This window comes from Urocampus carinirostris, chromosome 9, assembly GCF_059441175.1.
Source record: "Urocampus carinirostris isolate Australia breed hairy pipefish chromosome 9, RoL_Ucar_1.0, whole genome shotgun sequence".
NCBI classification, from domain to species: domain Eukaryota; kingdom Metazoa; phylum Chordata; class Actinopteri; order Syngnathiformes; family Syngnathidae; genus Urocampus; species Urocampus carinirostris.
Window position 1 is genome coordinate 25,031,568 of NC_142357.1, and position 16,570 is coordinate 25,048,137.

The 16,570-nt window shown below is 44.4% G+C and overlaps 1 protein-coding gene and 33 non-coding genes across 34 annotated transcripts in view; 33 read left to right on the top strand and 1 right to left on the bottom strand.

Moving 5' to 3' along the window:
- Positions 1-16,570, bottom strand: part of LOC148359665 (uncharacterized) — a 70,087-nt gene that overhangs the window by 36,087 nt on the left and 17,430 nt on the right. The window lies entirely within an intron of this gene.
- On the top strand, positions 25-106 carry trnal-uag (transfer RNA leucine (anticodon UAG)). Its single transcript has one exon. It is a non-coding gene; the product is annotated as a tRNA-Leu (tRNA).
- trnal-cag (transfer RNA leucine (anticodon CAG)) lies at positions 372-453 on the top strand. Its single transcript has one exon. It is a non-coding gene; the product is annotated as a tRNA-Leu (tRNA).
- On the top strand, positions 714-795 carry trnal-cag (transfer RNA leucine (anticodon CAG)). The gene has a single exon. It is a non-coding gene; the product is annotated as a tRNA-Leu (tRNA).
- Positions 1,056-1,137, top strand: trnal-uag (transfer RNA leucine (anticodon UAG)). The gene has a single exon. It is a non-coding gene; the product is annotated as a tRNA-Leu (tRNA).
- trnal-cag (transfer RNA leucine (anticodon CAG)) lies at positions 1,403-1,484 on the top strand. Its single transcript has one exon. It is a non-coding gene; the product is annotated as a tRNA-Leu (tRNA).
- Positions 1,745-1,826, top strand: trnal-cag (transfer RNA leucine (anticodon CAG)). Its single transcript has one exon. It is a non-coding gene; the product is annotated as a tRNA-Leu (tRNA).
- trnal-uag (transfer RNA leucine (anticodon UAG)) lies at positions 2,087-2,168 on the top strand. Its single transcript has one exon. It is a non-coding gene; the product is annotated as a tRNA-Leu (tRNA).
- trnal-cag (transfer RNA leucine (anticodon CAG)) lies at positions 2,434-2,515 on the top strand. The gene has a single exon. It is a non-coding gene; the product is annotated as a tRNA-Leu (tRNA).
- On the top strand, positions 2,776-2,857 carry trnal-uag (transfer RNA leucine (anticodon UAG)). Its single transcript has one exon. It is a non-coding gene; the product is annotated as a tRNA-Leu (tRNA).
- Positions 3,123-3,204, top strand: trnal-cag (transfer RNA leucine (anticodon CAG)). The gene has a single exon. It is a non-coding gene; the product is annotated as a tRNA-Leu (tRNA).
- Positions 3,465-3,546, top strand: trnal-cag (transfer RNA leucine (anticodon CAG)). The gene has a single exon. It is a non-coding gene; the product is annotated as a tRNA-Leu (tRNA).
- trnal-uag (transfer RNA leucine (anticodon UAG)) lies at positions 3,807-3,888 on the top strand. Its single transcript has one exon. It is a non-coding gene; the product is annotated as a tRNA-Leu (tRNA).
- On the top strand, positions 4,154-4,235 carry trnal-cag (transfer RNA leucine (anticodon CAG)). Its single transcript has one exon. It is a non-coding gene; the product is annotated as a tRNA-Leu (tRNA).
- trnal-uag (transfer RNA leucine (anticodon UAG)) lies at positions 4,496-4,577 on the top strand. Its single transcript has one exon. It is a non-coding gene; the product is annotated as a tRNA-Leu (tRNA).
- Positions 4,987-5,068, top strand: trnal-cag (transfer RNA leucine (anticodon CAG)). The gene has a single exon. It is a non-coding gene; the product is annotated as a tRNA-Leu (tRNA).
- On the top strand, positions 5,329-5,410 carry trnal-uag (transfer RNA leucine (anticodon UAG)). Its single transcript has one exon. It is a non-coding gene; the product is annotated as a tRNA-Leu (tRNA).
- trnal-cag (transfer RNA leucine (anticodon CAG)) lies at positions 6,018-6,099 on the top strand. Its single transcript has one exon. It is a non-coding gene; the product is annotated as a tRNA-Leu (tRNA).
- On the top strand, positions 6,360-6,441 carry trnal-uag (transfer RNA leucine (anticodon UAG)). The gene has a single exon. It is a non-coding gene; the product is annotated as a tRNA-Leu (tRNA).
- On the top strand, positions 6,707-6,788 carry trnal-cag (transfer RNA leucine (anticodon CAG)). Its single transcript has one exon. It is a non-coding gene; the product is annotated as a tRNA-Leu (tRNA).
- Positions 7,049-7,130, top strand: trnal-cag (transfer RNA leucine (anticodon CAG)). The gene has a single exon. It is a non-coding gene; the product is annotated as a tRNA-Leu (tRNA).
- On the top strand, positions 7,391-7,472 carry trnal-uag (transfer RNA leucine (anticodon UAG)). Its single transcript has one exon. It is a non-coding gene; the product is annotated as a tRNA-Leu (tRNA).
- Positions 7,738-7,819, top strand: trnal-cag (transfer RNA leucine (anticodon CAG)). The gene has a single exon. It is a non-coding gene; the product is annotated as a tRNA-Leu (tRNA).
- Positions 8,080-8,161, top strand: trnal-uag (transfer RNA leucine (anticodon UAG)). Its single transcript has one exon. It is a non-coding gene; the product is annotated as a tRNA-Leu (tRNA).
- On the top strand, positions 8,427-8,508 carry trnal-cag (transfer RNA leucine (anticodon CAG)). The gene has a single exon. It is a non-coding gene; the product is annotated as a tRNA-Leu (tRNA).
- On the top strand, positions 8,769-8,850 carry trnal-cag (transfer RNA leucine (anticodon CAG)). Its single transcript has one exon. It is a non-coding gene; the product is annotated as a tRNA-Leu (tRNA).
- Positions 9,458-9,539, top strand: trnal-cag (transfer RNA leucine (anticodon CAG)). The gene has a single exon. It is a non-coding gene; the product is annotated as a tRNA-Leu (tRNA).
- On the top strand, positions 9,800-9,881 carry trnal-aag (transfer RNA leucine (anticodon AAG)). The gene has a single exon. It is a non-coding gene; the product is annotated as a tRNA-Leu (tRNA).
- On the top strand, positions 11,500-11,581 carry trnal-aag (transfer RNA leucine (anticodon AAG)). Its single transcript has one exon. It is a non-coding gene; the product is annotated as a tRNA-Leu (tRNA).
- On the top strand, positions 13,226-13,307 carry trnal-aag (transfer RNA leucine (anticodon AAG)). Its single transcript has one exon. It is a non-coding gene; the product is annotated as a tRNA-Leu (tRNA).
- On the top strand, positions 13,568-13,649 carry trnal-uag (transfer RNA leucine (anticodon UAG)). The gene has a single exon. It is a non-coding gene; the product is annotated as a tRNA-Leu (tRNA).
- trnal-cag (transfer RNA leucine (anticodon CAG)) lies at positions 13,915-13,996 on the top strand. Its single transcript has one exon. It is a non-coding gene; the product is annotated as a tRNA-Leu (tRNA).
- trnal-uag (transfer RNA leucine (anticodon UAG)) lies at positions 14,599-14,680 on the top strand. The gene has a single exon. It is a non-coding gene; the product is annotated as a tRNA-Leu (tRNA).
- On the top strand, positions 15,986-16,067 carry trnal-uag (transfer RNA leucine (anticodon UAG)). Its single transcript has one exon. It is a non-coding gene; the product is annotated as a tRNA-Leu (tRNA).

Genomic DNA, 16,570 nt, shown 5'->3' on the forward strand with positions numbered 1-16,570 from the left:
TTATGAAAAGGTCCTTGAAAACAGGTCAGAATGGCCGAGCGGTCTAAGGCGCTGCGTTTAGGTCGCAGTCTCTCTGGAGGCGTGGGTTCAAATCCCACTTCTGACATACATCACAGTGGTGTAAATTTTCTTACTCAAAAGGCCATGGCAGACAATGGAGGTAGACATCTAATGTGGCTGAGCTCGGTCACAGGGAGGCTGAGTAGTCAACAGCACCACTCTACTGTATTTACACGAGTTCAAAATAATCTCTAAAAGTACTTCAGAATGGTTCATTCCGAGTACTGTATTCGTGTTTTGGAATCAACTCCATCTAACTTACAGCCCGTGCGGTCCGGTGTATTCAATTGTAAAAAGGTTCTTAAAAACAAGTCAGAATGGCCGAGTGGTCTAAGGCGCTGCGTTCAGGTCGCAGTCTCTCTTGAGGCGTGGGTTCAAATCCCACTTCTGACACACATCACAGTGTTGTAGAACTTCTTACTCAAAAGACCATGGCATATAATGGAAGTTGACATCTAATTTGGCTGAGCTCGCTCACAGGGAGGCTGAGTAGTCCACAGCACTCCTCTGTTTACACGAGTTCAAAATAGGCTCTGAAAATACTTCAGTATGGTTCATTCCCACTACTGAAATCATGTTTGGGAAACAACTCGATCTAACGTACAGCAAATGCAATTCGGTGTACTCAATTATGAAAAGATCTTTGAAAACAAGTCAGAATGGCCGAGTGGTCTAAGGCGCTGCGCTCAGGTCGCAGTCTCTCTTGAGGCGTGGGTTCAAATCCCACTTCTCACACACATCACAATATTGTAGAATTTCTCACTCAAAAGACCATGGCATATAATGGAGGTTGACATCTAATTTGGCTGAGCTCGGCCACAGGGAGGCTGAGTAGTCCACAGCACTCCTCTGTTTACACGAGTTCAAAATAGGCTCTGAAAATACTTCAGTATGGTTCATTCCCACTCCTGAAATCATGTTTGGGAAACAACTCGATCTAACGTACAGCAAATGCAATTCGGTGTACTCAATTATGAAAAGATCCTTGAAAACAGGTCAGAATGGCCGAGCGGTCTAAGGCGCTGCGTTTAGGTCGCAGTCTCTCTGGAGGCGTGGGTTCAAGTCCCACTTCTGACATACATCAGAGTGGTGTAAATTTTCTTACTCAAAAGCCCATGGCAGACAATGGAGGTAGACATCTAATGTGGCTGAGCTCGGTCACAGGGAGGCTGAGTAGTCAACAGCACCACTCTACTGTATTTACACGAGTTCAAAATAATCTCTAAAAGTACTTCAGAATGGTTCATTCCGAGTACTGTATTCGTGTTTTGGAATCAACTCGATCTAACTTACAGCCCGTGCGGTCCGGTGTATTCAATTGTAAAAAGGTTCTTAAAAACAAGTCAGAATGGCCGAGTGGTCTAAGGCGCTGCGTTCAGGTCGCAGTCTCTCTTGAGGCGTTGGTTCAAATCCCACTTCTGACACACATCACAGTGTTGTAGAATTTCTTACTCAAAAGACCATGGCATATAATGGAAGTTGACATCTAATTTGGCTGAACTCGCTCACAGGGAGGCTGAGTAGTCCACAGCACTCCTCTCTTTACACGAGTTCAAAATAGGCTCTGAAAATACTTCAGTATGGTTCATTCCCACTACTGAAATCATGTTTGGGAAACAACTCCATCTAACGTACAGCAAATGCAATTCGGTGTACTCAATTATGAAAAGATCTTTGAAAACAAGTCAGAATGGCCGAGTGGTCTAAGGCGCTGCGTTCAGGTCGCAGTCTCTCTTGAGGCGTGGGTTCAAATCCCACTTCTGACACACATCACAGTATTGTAGAATTTCTCACTCAAAAGACCATGGCATATAATGGAGGTTGACATCTAATTTGGCTGAGCTCGGCCACAGGGAGGCTGAGTATTCCACAGCACTCCTCTCTTTACACGAGTTCAAAATAGGCTCTGAAAATACTTCAGTATGGTTCATTACCACTACTGAAATCATGTTTGGGAAACAACTCGATCTAACGTACAGCAAATGCAATTCGGTGTACTCAATTATGAAAAGATCCTTGAAAACAGGTCAGAATGGCCGAGCGGTCTAAGGCGCTGCGTTTAGGTCGCAGTCTCTCTGGAGGCGTGGGTTCAAATCCCACTTCTGACATACATCACAGTGGTGTAAATTTTCTTACTCAAAAGGCCATGGCAGACAATGGAGGTAGACATCTAATGTGGCTGAGCTCGGTCACAGGGAGGCTGAGTAGTCAACAGCACCACTCTACTGTATTTACACGAGTTCAAAATAATCTCTAAAAGTACTTCAGAATGGTTCATTCCGAGTACTGTATTCGTGTTTTGGAATCAACTCGATCTAACTTACAGCCCGTGCAGTCCGGTGTATTCAATTGTAAAAAGGTTCTTGAAAATAAGTCAGAATGGCCGAGTGGTCTAAGGCGCTGCGTTCAGGTCGCAGTCTCTCTGGAGGCGTGGGTTCAAATCCCACTTCTGACACACATCACAGTATTGTAGAATTTCTCACTCAAAAGACCATGGCATATAATGGAGGTTGACATCTAATTTGGCTGAGCTCGGCCACAGGGAGGCTGAGTAGTCCACAGCACTCCTCTGTTCACACGAGTTCAAAATAGGCTCTGAAAATACTTCAGTATGGTTCATTCCCACTCCTGAAATCATGTTTGGGAAACAACTCGATCTAACGTACAGCAAATGCAATTCGGTGTACTCAATTATGAAAAGATCCTTGAAAACAGGTCAGAATGGCCGAGCGGTCTAAGGCGCTGCGTTTAGGTCGCAGTCTCTCTGGAGGCGTGGGTTCAAGTCCCACTTCTGACATACATCAGAGTGGTGTAAATTTTCTTACTCAAAAGGCCATGGCAGACAATGGAGGTAGACATCTAATGTGGCTGAGCTCGGTCACAGGGAGGCTGAGTAGTCAACAGCACCACTCTACTGTATTTACACGAGTTCAAAATAATCTCTAAAAGTACTTCAGAATGGTTCATTCCGAGTACTGTATTCGTGTTTTGGAATCAACTCGATCTAACTTACAGCCCGTGCGGTCCGGTGTATTCAATTGTAAAAAGGTTCTTAAAAACAAGTCAGAATGGCCGAGTGGTCTAAGGCGCTGCGTTCAGGTCGCAGTCTCTCTTGAGGCGTTGGTTCAAATCCCACTTCTGACACACATCACAGTGTTGTAGAATTTCTTACTCAAAAGACCATGGCATATAATGGAAGTTGACATCTAATTTGGCTGAGCTCGCTCACAGGGAGGCTGAGTAGTCCACAGCACTCCTCTCTTTACACGAGTTCAAAATAGGCTCTGAAAATACTTCAGTATGGTTCATTCCCACTACTGAAATCATGTTTGGGAAACAACTCCATCTAACGTACAGCAAATGCAATTCAGTGTACTCAATTATGAAAAGATCTTTGAAAACAAGTCAGAATGGCCGAGTGGTCTAAGGCGCTGCGTTCAGGTCGCAGTCTCTCTTGAGGCGTGGGTTCAAATCCCACTTCTGACACACATCACAGTATTGTAGAATTTCTCACTCAAAAGACCATGGCATATAATGGAGGTTGACATCTAATTTGGCTGAGCTCGGCCACAGGGAGGCTGAGTATTCCACAGCACTCCTCTCTTTACACGAGTTCAAAATAGGCTCTGAAAATACTTCAGTATGGTTCATTACCACTACTGAAATCATGTTTGGGAAACAACTCGATCTAACGTACAGCAAATGCAATTCGGTGTACTCAATTATGAAAAGATCCTTGAAAACAGGTCAGAATGGCCGAGCGGTCTAAGGCGCTGCGTTTAGGTCGCAGTCTCTCTGGAGGCGTGGGTTCAAATCCCACTTCTGACATACATCACAGTGGTGTAAATTTTCTTACTCAAAAGGCCATGGCAGACAATGGAGGTAGACATCTAATGTGGCTGAGCTCGGTCACAGGGAGGCTGAGTAGTCAACAGCACCACTCTACTGTATTTACACGAGTTCAAAATAATCTCTAAAAGTACTTCAGAATGGTTCATTCCGAGTACTGTATTCGTGTTTTGGAATCAACTCGATCTAACTTACAGCCCGTGCAGTCCGGTGTATTCAATTGTAAAAAGGTTCTTGAAAATAAGTCAGAATGGCCGAGTGGTCTAAGGCGCTGAGTTCAGGTCGCAGTCTCTCTGGAGGCGTGGGTTCAAATCCCACTTCTGACACACATCACAGTATTGTAGAATTTCTCACTCAAAAGACCATGGCATATAATGGAGGTTGACATCTAATTTGGCTGAGCTCGGCCACAGGGAGGCTGAGTAGTCCACAGCACTCCTCTGTTCACACGAGTTCAAAATAGGCTCTGAAAATACTTCAGTATGGTTCATTCCCACTCCTGAAATCATGTTTGGGAAACAACTCGATCTAACGTACAGCAAATGCAATTCGGTGTACTCAATTATGAAAAGGTCCTTGAAAGCAGGTCAGAATGGCCGAGCGGTCTAAGGCGCTGCGTTTAGGTCGCAGTCTCTCTGGAGGCGTGGGTTCTAATCCCACTTCTGACATACATCACAGTGGTGTAAATTTTCTTACTCAAAAGGCCATGGCAGACAATGGAGGTAGACATCTAATGTGGCTGAGCTCGGTCACAGGGAGGCTGAGTAGTCAACAGCACTACTCTGTTTACACGAGTTCAAAATAGGCTCTGAAAATACTTCAGATTGGTTCATTTCTTACTCAAAAGACCATGGCAGACAATGGAGGTAGACATCTAATGTGGCTGAGCTCGGTCACAGGGAGGCTGAGTAGTCAACAGCACCACTCTACTGTATTTACACGAGTTCAAAATAATCTCTAAAAGTACTTCAGAATGGTTCATTCCGAGTACTGTATTCGTGTTTTGGAATCAACTCGATCTAACTTACAGCCCGTGCAGTCCGGTGTATTCAATTGTAAAAAGGTTCTTGAAAATAAGTCAGAATGGCCGAGTGGTCTAAGGCGCTGCGTTCAGGTCGCAGTCTCTCTGGAGGCGTGGGTTCAAATCCCACTTCTGACACACATCACAGTATTGTAGAATTTCTCACTCAAAAGACCATGGCATATAATGGAGGTTGACATCTAATTTGGCTGAGCTCGGCCACAGGGAGGCTGAGTAGTCCACAGCACTCCTCTGTTCACACGAGTTCAAAATAGGCTCTGAAAATACTTCAGTATGGTTCATTCCCACTCCTGAAATCATGTTTGGGAAACAACTCGATCTAACGTACAGCAAATGCAATTCGGTGTACTCAATTATGAAAAGATCCTTGAAAACAGGTCAGAATGGCCGAGCGGTCTAAGGCGCTGCGTTTAGGTCGCAGTCTCTCTGGAGGCGTGGGTTCAAGTCCCACTTCTGACATACATCAGAGTGGTGTAAATTTTCTTACTCAAAAGGCCATGGCAGACAATGGAGGTAGACATCTAATGTGGCTGAGCTCGGTCACAGGGAGGCTGAGTAGTTAACAGCACCACTCTACTGTATTTACACGAGTTCAAAATAATCTCTAAAAGTACTTCAGAATGGTTCATTCCGAGTACTGTATTCGTGTTTTGGAATCAACTCGATCTAACTTACAGCCCGTGCGGTCCGGTGTATTCAATTGTAAAAAGGTTCTTAAAAACAAGTCAGAATGGCCGAGTGGTCTAAGGCGCTGCGTTCAGGTCGCAGTCTCTCTTGAGGCGTTGGTTCAAATTCCACTTCTGACACACATCACAGTGTTGTAGAATTTCTTACTCAAAAGACCATGGCATATAATGGAAGTTGACATCTAATTTGGCTGAGCTCGCTCACAGGGAGGCTGAGTAGTCCACAGCACTCCTCTCTTTACACGAGTTCAAAATAGGCTCTGAAAATACTTCAGTATGGTTCATTCCCACTACTGAAATCATGTTTGGGAAACAACTCCATCTAACGTACAGCAAATGCAATTCGGTGTACTCAATTATGAAAAGATCTTTGAAAACAAGTCAGAATGGCCGAGTGGTCTAAGGCGCTGCGTTCAGGTCGCAGTCTCTCTTGAGGCGTGGGTTCAAATCCCACTTCTGACACACATCACAGTATTGTAGAATTTCTCACTCAAAAGACCATGGCATATAATGGAGGTTGACATCTAATTTGGCTGAGCTCGGCCACAGGGAGGCTGAGTATTCCACAGCACTCCTCTCTTTACACGAGTTCAAAATAGGCTCTGAAAATACTTCAGTATGGTTCATTACCACTACTGAAATCATGTTTGGGAAACAACTCGATCTAACGTACAGCAAATGCAATTCGGTGTACTCAATTATGAAAAGATCCTTGAAAACAGGTCAGAATGGCCGAGCGGTCTAAGGCGCTGCGTTTAGGTCGCAGTCTCTCTGGAGGCGTGGGTTCAAATCCCACTTCTGACATACATCACAGTGGTGTAAATTTTCTTACTCAAAAGGCCATGGCAGACAATGGAGGTAGACATCTAATGTGGCTGAGCTCGGTCACAGGGAGGCTGAGTAGTCAACAGCACCACTCTACTGTATTTACACGAGTTCAAAATAATCTCTAAAAGTACTTCAGAATGGTTCATTCCGAGTACTGTATTCGTGTTTTGGAATCAACTCCATCTAACTTACAGCCCGTGCGGTCCGGTGTATTCAATTGTAAAAAGGTTCTTAAAAACAAGTCAGAATGGCCGAGTGGTCTAAGGCGCTGCGTTCAGGTCGCAGTCTCTCTTGAGGCGTGGGTTCAAATCCCACTTCTGACACACATCACAGTGTTGTAGAACTTCTTACTCAAAAGACCATGGCATATAATGGAAGTTGACATCTAATTTGGCTGAGCTCGCTCACAGGGAGGCTGAGTAGTCCACAGCACTCCTCTGTTTACACGAGTTCAAAATAGGCTCTGAAAATACTTCAGTATGGTTCATTCCCACTACTGAAATCATGTTTGGGAAACAACTCGATCTAACGTACAGCAAATGCAATTCGGTGTACTCAATTATGAAAAGATCTTTGAAAACAAGTCAGAATGGCCGAGTGGTCTAAGGCGCTGCGCTCAGGTCGCAGTCTCTCTTGAGGCGTGGGTTCAAATCCCACTTCTGACACACATCACAATATTGTAGAATTTCTCACTCAAAAGACCATGGCATATAACGGAGGTTGACATCTAATTTGGCTGAGCTCGGCCACAGGGAGGCTGAGTAGTCCACAGCACTCCTCTGTTTACACGAGTTCAAAATAGGCTCTGAAAATACTTCAGTATGGTTCATTCCCACTCCTGAAATCATGTTTGGGAAACAACTCGATCTAACGTACAGCAAATGCAATTCGGTGTACTCAATTATGAAAAGATCCTTGAAAACAGGTCAGAATGGCCGAGCGGTCTAAGGCGCTGCGTTTAGGTCGCAGTCTCTCTGGAGGCGTGGGTTCAAATCCCACTTCTGACATACATCACAGTGGTGTAAATTTTCTTACTCAAAAGGCCATGGCAGACAATGGAGGTAGACATCTAATGTGGCTGAGCTCGGTCACAGGGAGGCTGAGTAGTCAACAGCACCACTCTACTGTATTTACACGAGTTCAAAATAATCTCTAAAAGTACTTCAGAATGGTTCATTCCGAGTACTGTATTCGTGTTTTGGAATCAACTCGATCTAACTTACAGCCCGTGCAGTCCGGTGTATTCAATTGTAAAAAGGTTCTTGAAAATAAGTCAGAATGGCCGAGTGGTCTAAGGCGCTGCGTTCAGGATGCAGTCTCTCTGGAGGCGTGGGTTCAAATCCCACTTCTGACACATATCACAGTATTGTAGAATTTCTCACTCAAAAGACCATGGCATATAATGGAGGTTGACATCTAATTTGGCTGATCTCGGCCACAGGGAGGCTGAGTAGTCCACAGCACTCCTCTGTTTACACGAGTTCAAAATAGGCTCTGAAAATACTTCAGTATGGTTCATTCCCACTCCTGAAATCATGTTTGGGAAACAACTCGATCTAACGTACAGCAAATGCAATTCGGTGTACTCAATTATGAAAAGATCCTTGAAAACAGGTCAGAATGGCCGAGCGGTCTAAGGCGCTGCGTTTAGGTCGCAGTCTCTCTGGAGGCGTGGGTTCAAATCCCACTTCTGACATACATCACAGTGGTGTAAATTTTCTTACTCAAAAGGCCATGGCAGACAATGGAGGTAGACATCTGATGTGGCTGAGCTCGGTCACAGGGAGGCTGAGTAGTCAACAGCACCACTCTACTGTATTTACACGAGTTCAAAATAATCTCTAAAAGTACTTCAGAATGGTTCATTCCGAGTACTGTATTCGTGTTTTGGAATCAACTCGATCTAACTTACAGCCCGTGCGGTCCGGTGTATTCAATTGTAAAAAGGTTCTTAAAAACAAGTCAGAATGGCCGAGTGGTCTAAGGCGCTGCGTTCAGGTCGCAGTCTCTCTTGAGGCGTGGGTTCAAATCCCACTTCTGACACACATCACAGTGTTGTAGAACTTCTTACTCAAAAGACCATGGCATATAATGGAAGTTGACATCTAATTTGGCTGAGCTCGCTCACAGGGAGGCTGAGTAGTCCACAGCACTCCTCTCTTTACACGAGTTCAAAATAGGCTCTGAAAATACTTCAGTATGGTTCATTCCCACTACTGAAATCATGTTTGGGAAACACCTCGATCTAACGTACAGCAAATGCAATTCGGTGTACTCAATTATGAAAAGATCTTTGAAAACAAGTCAGAATGGCCGAGTGGTCTAAGGCGCTGCGCTCAGGTCGCAGTCTCTCTTTAGGCGTGGGTTCAAATCCCACTTCTGACACACATCACAGTATTGTAGAATTTCTCACTCAAAAGACCATGGCATATAATGGAGGTTGACATCTAATTTGGCTGAGCTCGGCCACAGGGAGGCTGAGTAGTCCACAGCACTCCTCTGTTTACACGAGTTCAAAATAGGCTCTGAAAATACTTCAGTATGGTTCATTCCCACTCCTGAAATCATGTTTGGGAAACAACTCGATCTAACGTACAGCAAATGCAATTCGGTGTACTCAATTATGAAAAGATCCTTGAAAACAGGTCAGAATGGCCGAGCGGTCTAAGGCGCTGCGTTAAGGTCGCAGTCTCTCTGGAGGCCTGGGTTCAAATCCCACTTCTGACATACATCACAGTGGTGTAAATTTTCTTACTCAAAAGGCCATGGCAGACAATGGAGGTAGACATCTAATGTGGCTGAGCTCGGTCACAGGGAGGCTGAGTAGTCAACAGCACCACTCTACTGTATTTACACGAGTTCAAAATAATCTCTAAAAGTACTTCAGAATGGTTCATTCCGAGTACTGTATTCGTGTTTTGGAATCAACTCGATCTAACTTACAGCCCGTGCGGTCCGGTGTATTCAATTGTAAAAAGGCTCTTAAAAACAAGTCAGAATGGCCGAGTGGTCTAAGGCGCTGCGTTCAGGTCGCAGTCTCTCTTGAGGCGTGGGTTCAAATCCCACTTCTGACACACATCACAGTGTTGTAGAATTTCTTACTCAAAAGACCATGGCATATAATGGAAGTTGACATCTAATTTGGCTGAGCTCGCTCACAGGGAGGCTGAGTAGTCCACAGCACTCCTCTATTTACACGAGTTCAAAATAGGCTCTTAAAATACTTCAGTATGGTTCATTCCCACTACTGAAATCATGTTTGGGAAACAACTCGATCTAACGTACAGCAAATGCATTTCGGTGTACTCAATTATGAAAAGATCTTTGAAAACAGGTCAGAATGGCCGAGCGGTCTAAGGCGCTGCGTTAAGGTCGCAGTCTCTCTGGAGGCGTGGGTTCAAATCCCACTTCTGACACACATCACAGTGTTGTAGAATTTCTTACTCAAAAGACCATGGCATATAATGGAGGTTGACATCTAATTTGGGTGAGCTTGGTCACAGGGAGGCTGAGTAGTCCACAGCACTCCTCTGTTTACACGAGTTCAAAATAGGCCCTGAAAATACTTCAGTATGGTTCATTCCCAGTATTTAATTCATATTTGGGTATCAACTCGATCTAACGTACAGCCCGTGCAGTCCGGTGTATTCAATTGTAAAAAAATTTATTGAAGATAAGTCAGAATGGCCGAGTCGTCTAAGGCGCTGCGTTCAGGTCGCAGTGTCTCTGGAGGCGTGGGTTCAAATCCCCCTTCTGACACACATCACAGTGTTGTAGAATTTCTTACTCAACAGACCATGGCACATAATGGAGGTTGACATCTAATTTGGCTGAGTAGTCAACTGCACCATTCTTCAAGCACGAGTTCAAAGTAATCTATGAACATAATTCAGAATGGTTCGTTCCCAGTACTGTATTCGTGTTTTGGAATCAACTCGATCTAACTTACAGCCCGTGCAGTCCGGTGTATTCAATTGTAAAAAGATTCTTGAAAATAAGTCAGAATGCCCAAGTGGTCTAAGGTGCTGAGTTCAGGTCGCAGTTTCTCTGGAGGCGTGGGTTCAAATCCCACTTCTGGCACACATCGCAGTGTTGTAGAATTTCTCACTCAAATTATCATGGCACATAACAGAGGTTGACATCTAATGTGGCTGAGCTCGGTCACAGGGAGGCTGAGTAGTCAACAGCACCACTCTACTGTATTTACACGAGTTCAAAATAATCTCTAAAAGTACTTCAGAATGGTTCATTCCGAGTACTGTATTCGTGTTTTGGAATCAACTCGATCTAACGTACAGCCCGTGCAGTCCGGTGTATTCAATTGTAAAAAGATTCATGAAAATAAGTCAGAATGGCTGATTGGTCTGTGGCGCTGTGTTCAGGTCGCAGTCTCTCTGGAGGCATGGGTTCAAATCGCACTTCTGACACACGTCACAATGTTGTAGAATTTCTTACTCAACAGACCATGGCACATAATGGAGGTAGACATCTAATGTGGCTGAGCTCGGTCACAGGGAGGCTGAGTAGTCAACAGCACCACTCTACTGTATTTACACGAGTTCAAAATAATCTCTAAAAGTACTTCAGAATGGTTCATTCCGAGTACTGTATTCGTGTTTTGGAATCAACTCGATCTAACGTACAGCCCGTGCAGTCCGGTGTATTCAATTGTAAAAAGATTCATGAAAATAAGTCAGAATGGCTGATTGGTCTGTGGCGCTGTGTTCAGGTCGCAGTCTCTCTGGAGGCATGGGTTCAAATCGCACTTCTGACACACATCACAATGTTGTAGAATTTCTTACTCAAAAGGCCATGGCAGATGATGGAGGTTGACATCTAATATGGCTGAGCTCGGTCACAGGGAGGCTGAGTAGTCAACAGCACCACTCTTTTTACACGAGTTCAAAATAATCTATGAACATACTTCAGAATGGTTCATTCCGAGTACTGTATTCGTGTTTTGGAATCAACTCGATCTAACGTACAGCAAATGCAATTCGGTGTACTCAATTATGAAAAGATCTTTGAAAACAGGTCAGAATGGCCGAGCGGTCTAAGGCGCTGCGTTAAGGTCGCAGTCTCTCTGGAGGCGTGGGTTCAAATCCCACTTCTGACACACATCACAGTGTTGTAGAATTTCCTACTCAAAAGACCATGGCATATAATGGAGGTTAAAATATAATTTGGCTGAGCTTGGTCACAGGGAGGCTGAGTCGTCCACAGCACTCCTCTGTTTACACGAGTTCAAAATAGGCTCTGAAAATACTTCAGTATGGTTCATTCCCACTACTGAAATCATGTTTGGGAAACAATTCGATCTAACGTACAGCAAATGCAATTCGGTGTACTCAATTATGAAAAGATCCTTGAAAACAGGTCAGAATGGCCGAGCGGTCTAAGCGCTGCGTTAAGGTCGTAGTCTCTCTGGAGGCGTGGGTTCAAATCCCACTTCTGACACACATCACAGTGTTGTAAAATGTCTTACTCAAAAGGCCATGGCAGATGATGGAGGTAGACATCTAATATGGCTGAGCTCGGTGACAGGGAGGCTGAGTAGTCAACAGCACCACTCTTTTTACACGAGTTCAAAATAATCTATGAACATACTTCAGAATGGTTCATTCCCAGTACTGGATTCGTGTTTTGGAATCAACTCGATCTAACGTACAGCAAATGCAATTCGGTGTACTCAATTATGAAAAGATCTTTGAAAACAGGTCAGAATGGCCGAGCGGTCTAAGGCGCTGCGTTAAGGTCGCAGTCTCTCTGGAGGCGTGGGTCAAATCCCACTTCTGACACACATCACAGTGTTGTAGAATTTCTTACTCAAAAGACCATGGCATATAATGGAGGTTAAAATATAATTTGGCTGAGCTCGGTCACAGGGAGGCTGAGTCGTCCACAGCACTCCTCTGTTTACACGAGTTCAAAATAGGCTCTGAAAATACTTCAGTATGGTTCATTCCCACTACTGAAATCATGTTTGGGAAACAACTCGATCTAACGTACAGCAAATGCAATTCGGTGTACTCAATTATGAAAAGATCCTTGAAAACAGGTCAGAATGGCCGAGCGGTCTAAGCGCTGCGTTAAGGTCGTAGTCTCTCTGGAGGCGTGGGTTCAAATCCCACTTCTGACACACATCACAGTGTTGTAAAATGTCTTACTCATAAGGCCATGGCAGATGATGGAGGTAGACATCTAATATGGCTGAGCTCGGTGACAGGGAGGCTGAGTAGTCAACAGCACCACTCTTTTTACACGAGTTCAAAATAATCTATGAACATACTTCAGAATGGTTCATTCCCAGTACTGGATTCATGTTTTGGAATCAATTCGATCTAACGTACAGCCCGTGCAGTTCGATGTACTCAACTTTAAAACAGACATTGAAAACAAGTCAGAATGGCCGGGTGGTCTAAGGCGCTGCGTTCAGAGGGAGGCTGAGTAGTCAACAGCACTACTCTGTTTACACGAGTTCAAAATAGGCTCTGAAAATACTTCAGATTGGTTCATTTCTTACTCAAAAGACCATGGCATATAATGGAGGTTGACATCTAATTTGGCTGAGCTCGGTCGCAGGGAGGCTGAGTAGTCAACAGCACCACTCTACTGTATTTACACGAGTTCAAAATAATCTCTAAAAGTACTTCAGAATGGTTCATTCCGAGTACTGTATTCGTGTTTTGGAATCAACTCGATCTAACTTACAGCCCGTGCAGTCCGGTGTATTAAATTGTAAAAAGGTTCTTGAAAATAAGTCAGAATGGCCGAGCGGTCTAAGGCGCTGCGTTAAGGTCGCAGTCTCTCTGGAGGCGTGGGTTCAAATCCCACTTCTGACATACATCACAGTGGTGTATATTTTCTTACTCAAAAGGCCATGGCAGACAATGGAGGTAGACATCTAATTTGGCTGAGCTCGGCCACAGGGAGGCTGAGTAGTCCACAGCACTCCTCTGTTTACACGAGTTCAAAATAGGCTCTGAAAATACTTCAGTATGGTTCATTCCCACTCCTGAAATCATGTTTGGGAAACAACTCGATCTAACGTACAGCAAATGCAATTCGGTGTACTCAATTATGAAAAGATCGTTGAAAACAGGTCAGAATGGCCGAGCGGTCTAAGGCGCTGCGTTTAGGTCGCAGTCTCTCTGGAGGCGTGGGTTCAAATCCCACTTCTGACATACATCACAGTGGTGTAAATTTTCTTACTCAAAAGGCCATGGCAGACAGTGGAGGTAGACATCTAATGTGGCTGAGCTCGGTCACAGGGAGGCTGAGTAGTCAACAGCACCACTCTACTGTATTTACACGAGTTCAAAATAATCTCTAAAAGTACTTCAGAATGGTTCATTCCGAGTACTGTAATCGTGTTTTGGAATCAACTCCATCTAACTTACAGCCCGTGCGGTCCGGTGTATTCAATTGTAAAAAGGTTCTTAAAAACAAGTCAGAATGGCCGAGTGGTCTAAGGCGCTGCGTTCAGGTCGCAGTCTCTCTTGAGGCGCGGGTTCAAATCCCACTTCTGACACACATCACAGTGTTGTAGAATTTCTTACTCAAAAGACCATGGCATATAATGGAAGTTGACATGTAATTTGGCTGAGCTCGCTCACAGGGAGGCTGAGTAGTCCACAGCACTCCTCTCTTTACACGAGTTCAAAATAGGCTCTGAAAATACTTCAGTATGGTTCATTCCCACTACTGAAATCATGTTTGGGAAACAACTCGATCTAACGTACAGCAAATGCAATTCGGTGTACTCAATTATGAAAAGATCTTTGAAAACAGGTCAGAATGGCCGAGCGGTCTAAGGCGCTGCGTTAAGGTCGCAGTCTCTCTGGAGGCGTGGGTTCTAATCCCACTTCTGACACACATCACAGTATTGTAGAATATCTCACTCAAAAGACCATGGCATATAATGGAGGTTGACATCTAATTTGGCTGAGCTCGGCCACAGGGAGGCTGAGTAGTCCACAGCACTCCTCTGTTTACACGAGTTCAAAATAGGCTCTGAAAATACTTCAGTATGGTTCATTCCCACTCCTGAAATCATGTTTGGGAAACAACTCGATATAACGTACAGCAAATGAAATTCGGTGTACTCAATTATGAAAAGATCCTTGAAAACAGGTCAGAATGGCCGAGCGGTCTAAGGCGCTGCGTTTAGGTCGCAGTCTCTCTGGAGGCGTGGGTTCAAATCCCACTTCTGACACACATCACAGTGTTGTAAAATGTCTTACTCAAAAGGCCATGGCAGATGATGGAGGTAGACATCTAATATGGCTGAACTCGGTCACAGGGTGGCTGAGTAGTCAACAGCACCACTCTTTTTACACGAGTTCAAAATAATCTATGAACATACTTCAGAATGGTTCATTCCCAGTACTGGATTCGTGTTTTGGAATCAATTCGATCTAACGTACAGCCCGTGCAGTTCGATGTACTCAACTTTAAAACAGACATTGAAAACAAGTCAGAATGGCCGGGTGGTCTAAGGCGCTGCGTTCAGAGGGAGGCTGAGTAGTCAACAGCACTACTCTGTTTACACGAGTTCAAAATAGGCTCTGAAAATACTTCAGATTGGTTCATTTCTTACTCAAAAGACCATGGCATATAATGGAGGTTGACATCTAATTTGGCTGAGCTCGGTCGCAGGGAGGCTGAGTAGTCAACAGCACCACTCTACTGTATTTACACGAGTTCAAAATAATCTCTAAAAGTACTTCAGAATGGTTCATTCCGAGTACTGTATTCGTGTTTTGGAATCAACTCGATCTAACTTACAGCCCGTGCAGTCCGGTGTATTAAATTGTAAAAAGGTTCTTGAAAATAAGTCAGAATGGCCGAGCGATCTAAGGCGCTGCGTTAAGGTCGCAGTCTCTCTTGAGGCGTGGGTTCAAATCCCACTTCTGACACACATCACAGTGTTGTAGAATTTCCTACTCAAAAGACCATGGCATATAATGGAAGTTGACATCTAATTTGGCTGAGCTCGCTCACAGGGAGGCTGAGTAGTCCACAGCACTCCTCTCTTTACACGAGTTCAAAATAGGCTCTGAAAATACTTCAGTATGGTTCATTCCCACTACTGAAATCATGTTTGGGAAACAACTCGATCTAACGTACAGCAAATGCAATTCGGTGTACTCAATTATGAAAAGATCTTTGAAAACAAGTCAGAATGACCGAGTAGTCTAAGGCGCTGCGTTCAGGTCGCAGTCTCTCTTGAGGCGTGGGTTCAAATCCCACTTCTGACACACATCACAGTATTGTAGAATTTCTCACTCAAAAGACCATGGCATATAATGGAGGTTGACATCTAATTTGGCTGAGCTCCGCCACAGGGAGGCTGAGTAGTCCACAGCACTCCTCTGTTTACACGAGTTCAAAATAGGCTCTGAAAATACTTCAGTATGGTTCATTCCCACTCCTGAAATCATGTTTGGGAAACAACTCGATCTAACGTACAGCAAATGCAATTCGGTGTACTCAATTATGAAAAGATCCTTGAAAACAGGTCAGAATGGCCGAGCGGTCTAAGGCGCTGCGTTTAGGTCGCAGTCTCTCTGGAGGCGTGGGTTCAAATCCCACTTCTGACATACATCACAGTGGTGTAAATTTTCTTACTCAAAAGGCCATGGCAGACAATGGAGGTAGACATCTAATGTGGCTGAGCTCGGTCACAGGGAGGCTGAGTAGTCAACAGCACCACTCTACTGTATTTACACGAGTTCAAAATAATCTCTAAAAGTACTTCAGAATGGTTCATTCCGAGTACTGTATTCGTGTTTTGGAATCAACTCGATCTAACTTACAGCCCGTGCGGTCCGGTGTATTCAATTGTAAAAAGGTTCTTAAAAACAAGTCAGAATGGCCGAGTGGTCTAAGGCGCTGCGTTCAGGTCACAGTCTCTCTTGAGGCGTTGGTTCAAATCCCACTTCTGACACACATCACAGTGTTGTAGAATTTCTTACTCAAAAGACCATGGCATATAATGGAAGTTGACATCTAATTTGGCTGAGCTCGCTCACAGGGAGGCTGAGTAGTCCACAGCACTCCTCTCTTTACACGAGTTCAAAATAGGCTCTGAAAATACTTCAGT